The sequence below is a fragment of the Rhagoletis pomonella genome, unplaced genomic scaffold, assembly GCF_013731165.1.
Source record: "Rhagoletis pomonella isolate Grant_MI unplaced genomic scaffold, Rhpom_1.0 Rhpom_scaffold_00003, whole genome shotgun sequence".
NCBI classification, from domain to species: domain Eukaryota; kingdom Metazoa; phylum Arthropoda; class Insecta; order Diptera; family Tephritidae; genus Rhagoletis; species Rhagoletis pomonella.
Window position 1 is genome coordinate 4,734,446 of NW_023458557.1, and position 5,820 is coordinate 4,740,265.

A 5,820-nucleotide genomic window follows, 5' to 3' on the forward strand; every position below is an offset into this window, starting at 1 on the left:
AAAAAAAATGGATCTATATAATTGCAGTCAATTCTATATATCCATTTTTAACGACTTAATGACCTACTTAAAGCTTAGTTGCGCTTACAAAATTTTAATTGCTTTTCGGCTCATATTGCCATTATTGCATGAAGTGTTTGTTATGGTTTCTTTTTTTTTTCTTTCTTTGTGTTTACATTTGTTTTACATGTGTTATGTTTTGCTGACTTTTCTCTTTTTTTTTTAGAGCATGATGTGTCATATTTTGTTTCTTTGGCTTGTGTGCCTGTTTAACCAAATGAGTAAACTGGAGTGCTTATTGTTTGGTTGTGTTTTTTTGTTTTTTGTTATTACTAGTGGTGTTATACTGCTTTAAGTCTATTCTTATGAATTATGATTTCTTTATTGTTTTTATTGCTATTTCCTATGCTAGGTGGTATTAAAGTAAAATTGTTATTCTTATCATTATTTTTAACTTTGTAGGGTCCGTTATATCTATTCCCTAACTTATGGGAGGCCTCTTCTCTAACTAATACTAAATCTCCTATGTTATTTCCTTACTATAGCTACTTTTATCATAATTCGTTTTTTGCTTTTCTTTAGCCTCTTGGACTAATTTCCTAGCTCTTTGCTGGGCTATTTGAAGTCTATATTTTACCTCTTTGTCGTAAGCGTCGTGATTGTACAAAGGGCTGATTTTATTTTCTTTTAAGAAATCGTAGTTCGGTGGGTTTTTTGCAAATATTAGTTCAAATGGGCAAAATTTGTGTGTGGTAGATAGCGTCGTATTGTAACAATACGCGAAATACCTGAGGTATTCATCCCAATCGTCTTTGTCACTGGATATGTATGAACGTATGTATTCATTGAATGTCCGGTGACTGCGTTCTACAGTACCCAAAGTTTGATGATGGTACGGTGTTGAAGTTTTATGTTCAGTTTTTAACAGTTTACACAGTTCTTTGAATAATTTGTTTTTGTATTCTGTGCCCATGTCTGTGGTGATTGTTTTCATTTGTCCATAAATCAAGATGAAATGCTCGAACACGGCTTTAGCGACTGTCGTTGCGTGTTTGCTTGGGACTGGGATAGCTACCAAGTATTTGGTTAGATCGCTTATAATGGTAACTGCATACTCGTTTCCATTTATCGACTTCGGTAATGGTCCGACTGTATCGATTTGTACAATATCAAATGCCTGCGGAGGTGTCTCCGTTATTGTCATTGGTTCTTTTATAGGCTTGTTAGTCTTATTTTTCTTACAGTGGATGCAGTTTTTTACGTTTTTCTTACGTCATTTTTCATATTCAGCCAGCCATACTTCTGCTTGATTTTGTCTGTCATGCGATTTATTCCTGGGTGGCCACCACTGATAGGATCGTCATGATATTTATGCAGAATTTCTTTAATTTTCCCGGGATTTGTCACGTATATAACCTCTGGGGTTAGTGCGATTGTTAGATTTTTGAGAACTTTGTTACCCATTTGTATAAATTTGCCTACTGCAGTATAATTTCTTTTAAACAATTTGTCCCCTAAGGACAACTGTATTTGTACAAGTCCTAAATTGCCGGCTTCTTTTTCAAGCCTGGTAAAGAATTGTCCTAAGTCAATCTTATCCTCAACAATTAGGTTGCTTGTATCCAAATTGCTACAAATTTTCTTTCCTTTTTTGAAATATAATTTCGGAGGAGTGAAAACGAGCTCGACATGTCTTTTTACTTCAAATTTATTTAGCGCTTCGTATATTCTGGGGTTCTCTTTGTGACTTTCTTTATTTTCAGTATTACTTGTGCTGATGCTTTTTGCTGCTGATCTTGTTGTTATTTTCAATATTTTACTTGCTTCCACTGACATATCTTTTAAGTTTGTGATTGTTATGCGGGATAATGCATCCGCAATGTGGTTTTCCTTTCCGGCGATATACTCCACTTCAAAATCGTACTCTTCTAAATCGAGTCTTACTCGTGTCAGTTTTGATGAAGGACTCTTCATTGAGAATAGGTATGTTAAGGGACGGTGGTCGGTTTTAACTAGAAATTTTCTGCCATAGACATATGGTCTGAAGAAGGTTATGGCCCAATGGATTGCGGCCAATTCCTTTTCTATTGTGGCTTTGTTGATTTCACCTTTTGTGAATGACCTGGAAGCGTAGGCAATTGGTAACTGTTTGCCATCGTGTTCTTGGCTAAGGACTGCCCCACAAACGTACCCACTAGCGTCTGTTGTTATGCAGAATTCTTTATCGAAATCTGGGTATTGCAGAAGTTTTGGACTAATTAATGCTTCCTTTAAGTAGACAAAAGCTTTTTGACATTCTTCTGTCCATTCGAAGGAAACATTCTTTTTGCAAAGCCTAGTTAATTTTCGTGAGTGTTCTGCGAAATTCGGTACAAATCTTCTGTAATAGTTGCAGAAAGCTACGAATCTCTTAACTTCGTCCGCTGTTTTTGGTGTTGGGTAATTTTGAACTGTTTCAAATTTGCTCGGATCGGGTAGTATTCCCTTGTTTGTGCATTTATGTCCTAAATAAGTTACCTCTTGGCTAAAAAATAGGCATTTATCGGGATGTAATTTTAGTTTGTATTTTCTACATGTGGAGAATACGTCTCTTAAATTTTTTAGCAAATGGTTTTCAGAACAGCCTAATACAACCAAATCGTCCATGTAGAGAAATGCTTGAGATGGTTTGAGGCCTGCAAATGCTAGTGTCATCATTCTTTGGAATGAATTTGGTGCTACTTTTAATCCGTAAGGTAGTCTTTTGAATCTATATGTGCCATTTTCGGCTGTGAATGAGGTTATATCTCTGGAGTCTGGGTGTAATTCGATTTGATGAAAACCTGACATAAGGTCTACGCATGAAAAATATTTGGCTCTTCCAAGTTGGTCTAAAATATCGTAAATTCTTGGATGTGGGAATTTGTCTGCTGCTAGCTTTTTATTTACTTGTCTGTAGTCTACCACTAATCTCCATCTTTTTTCTGTTTTTCCTGGGAGTGATTTTTTAGGGACTAATAAGATTGGGCTATTATATTCTGATATAGAGGGTTCTATTATATCATCTTCTATTAACTTATTTACCTGTTTGCTTATTTCTCCTTTTTGCGTTTGAGGCAATCTATAATTTTTTATGTAAACAGGAGTGTCATCCTTCATGTATAATTTTTGTTTATAAAAATTGTTAGAAGAGATTGGTTCAGTTTCTAGTGCAAATATGTCTATGAATTCTGTGCATAGTGTTGTTAACTGAGAGTTGACAAATTTTGGAAAGTTTTTTGTTAATCTTTTTAATTTCTCTGTATCGTTGCAATTTTTATCGTGTGTGGTTGTTTTAATTAGTGTGTAATCGTCTAAACTTTCGCTATTGATCTTGTAATTTTGAATGGTTGTGTTTTTATGTGTTGTGTTGATAATTCTAACGAAAGTTTGATCTTTATTTGTAATGGTGTTTGCTACGAAAATGCCTTCAGATAATTGCTGGTGTGGGCTGAAGATGTTTTTGTTGTCAGTGTTTACTTTGACTTGTCTAATGACTTCAGATCTAGCAGGGATCGTAATTGTATTAACAGATAGACAATTTGTTAGGTGCATCGTTATTGTTTGGGGGAAATCATATGGTCTTAGGATTAGTTTATCCTCTGTTTTTCCATAGTCTAAAGTACAATTGTACTTCTTTATGAAATCTAGTCCTATTATTCCATCGCATGGAATTGGAAAGTCGTCTTCTACGACATGAAATTTATGGTAAATTAAGAGGTCATCGCCTTTTAAGTCTGCTTTGATTGTGCCTAATGTGCTGGTTATTCCCTGACCAATGCCTTTTAAATCTGTAATTTGTTCTGTATTTATTTGATGATTTTTACTAATTTGATGCTTTTTTATAATGGAGATGTCTGCTCCTGTATCAATTAAGAAATTTGAAATCGAATTATTTAATGAAGTCCTCGTAGCTATATAGCTGTTGAGATGTAGATTTAGTACGCATATTTTCCTATCTACTGATCTCGAAGTGGAGTTTCTTGGTTTTCCGTCTGGGTGCAGCTGCGCACGTTACGGGTCTGGTTGTAAGGTCTATTGCCATTTTGAGCTTGTGATCCTCTTCGGTTATTATTATTATTATTATTGCTGTTGGACCTCGAGTTATTGTTGTATCTCGGTTGCGGTCTAAATCTCCTACTTGGGTAATTTCCATAGTTGTTACTTCGGTAAGCTCCACGGAAATTACTCCGGTACTGACTCTGCTGTCGTACATTCAAAATTGTGTTTGAGCTGCCCGTTATTTCGGTACAGCTGTTCGTAAATTTAGAGATTGCATCGTTCATAGTTGTGAACGTTCCCGCTTGCATTATCATTTTGACCTTGTCATTGGAGCAGTTTTTACACATTGCTTTGACTGCTGCTTGGGTTGAATATCTCGTGGCTAAGCTGGGTTGAGTCCATCCGAGATATATGCTCCTTCCAATGACCTAGTAATTTTTTCTATTTCTGCTGTGTATTGATTAGCAGTTTTGCTACGTTGTTGGATGTTCAGGAGTTTAGCGGTTAAAACTTCTACTGATTCACCCTTTATTGCGTTTTTTAATTTTGTTTTTATCTGTTGTATTGTGTTTTCGGTACTGATAAAATTTCTTGCCGTGCCTTTTAGCTTGGTTTTTATCATTGTTATCGCTAAGGCTTCGTGATCATCTTTGATTTGATCAAGTATATCAAGGGCGTCTAGGAAACTGTGTAAGTTCTCCGGCTTACCATCAAACTCTGGTAGCACTGATGAAGCAGTTTTAATAAATTCGACTACAGTTTGCACCATTGTGACGTTTATGATTTTTTAATAGAATTGCATCTAATAATCTCTGTAAATTTTTGAATCTACCATCGAAGTCTGATATTAGCTTCGATGCTGTATTTAAAATGGTTTAGGTTTAGGAATTTTACTCATTATTAAAAAAAAATATTGCAAAATTGATTTAAATCCGTTTGTAGTAATGGAATGTCAAATAAGTATTAAATTTTTACATTGATGTTGATTTTATGTTGCATAAATTGAATAAAAGGTAATAAAATAAATGAGTACATAAATTAAATTTATTAACTTAGCTTTCTATTCGATTTGTAGAGTGTTGCTGATTTGATTGTTGCTTGCTGGCTGCTGTTGATGATGCGAAGTTTAAAGCTGTCCTCATTCCCAGAAATGTGAGGGCGTCGGCGCCTCGGAGATAGGCACTTCTTCTTTTTCATATATATTTTAGTTAGATATGATTTAAAAGCTTATTTTCATTGTTGATTTTTTTTTTTTTTAGATGCGGTTTGTCATTGACCGCTTAATTGTATTTTTTACTGCAACATACACCGCGATTAAGGCTATAACAATTATTACGAGTGCAACGATTTGCCACTTCTCTGTCTTTTGTTCACTTTCCTCGTATTTTCTTCCCAATTGTTTGTACACATCCTCGAAATGTGTCTGTTCTGTATATTTTTCTACTGCATTTTTTTTGTTTCTTTTCCGACTTCGTACCCGGAAAACGCAATCATCAAAACACTTAACATTTTCTTCCACCAAGCCATTGTGGTAAAGCGTAATTTAACTGTCTAATAACGCGCGCACTTTCGCTTCATCACGAAAACGATTTAAAACTTTATATATATTATTTTTTTTTTTTTTTCTCGCAGATTAAGGCAGGATCGCCATGAAAAGAATGAAACGCTTATATGTAGCGTGCAACTAGAATTGATTTCTTTGTTCGAAATTACTTTCTTTTATACAAGATTTCTTACCCTAATTTACACTAACACTTACAAACTACAAATGTGCATATGTTATGCTAACTCAGCGTATGT

General features: G+C 34.8%; 1 protein-coding gene across 3 annotated transcripts in view; it reads left to right on the forward strand.

Annotated features, from left to right (window-relative positions):
- LOC118734996 (MAGUK p55 subfamily member 6) overlaps positions 1-5,820 on the forward strand; it is a gene marked incomplete at its 3' end in the record, with an annotated part of 403,145 nt that overhangs the window by 35,997 nt on the left and 361,328 nt on the right.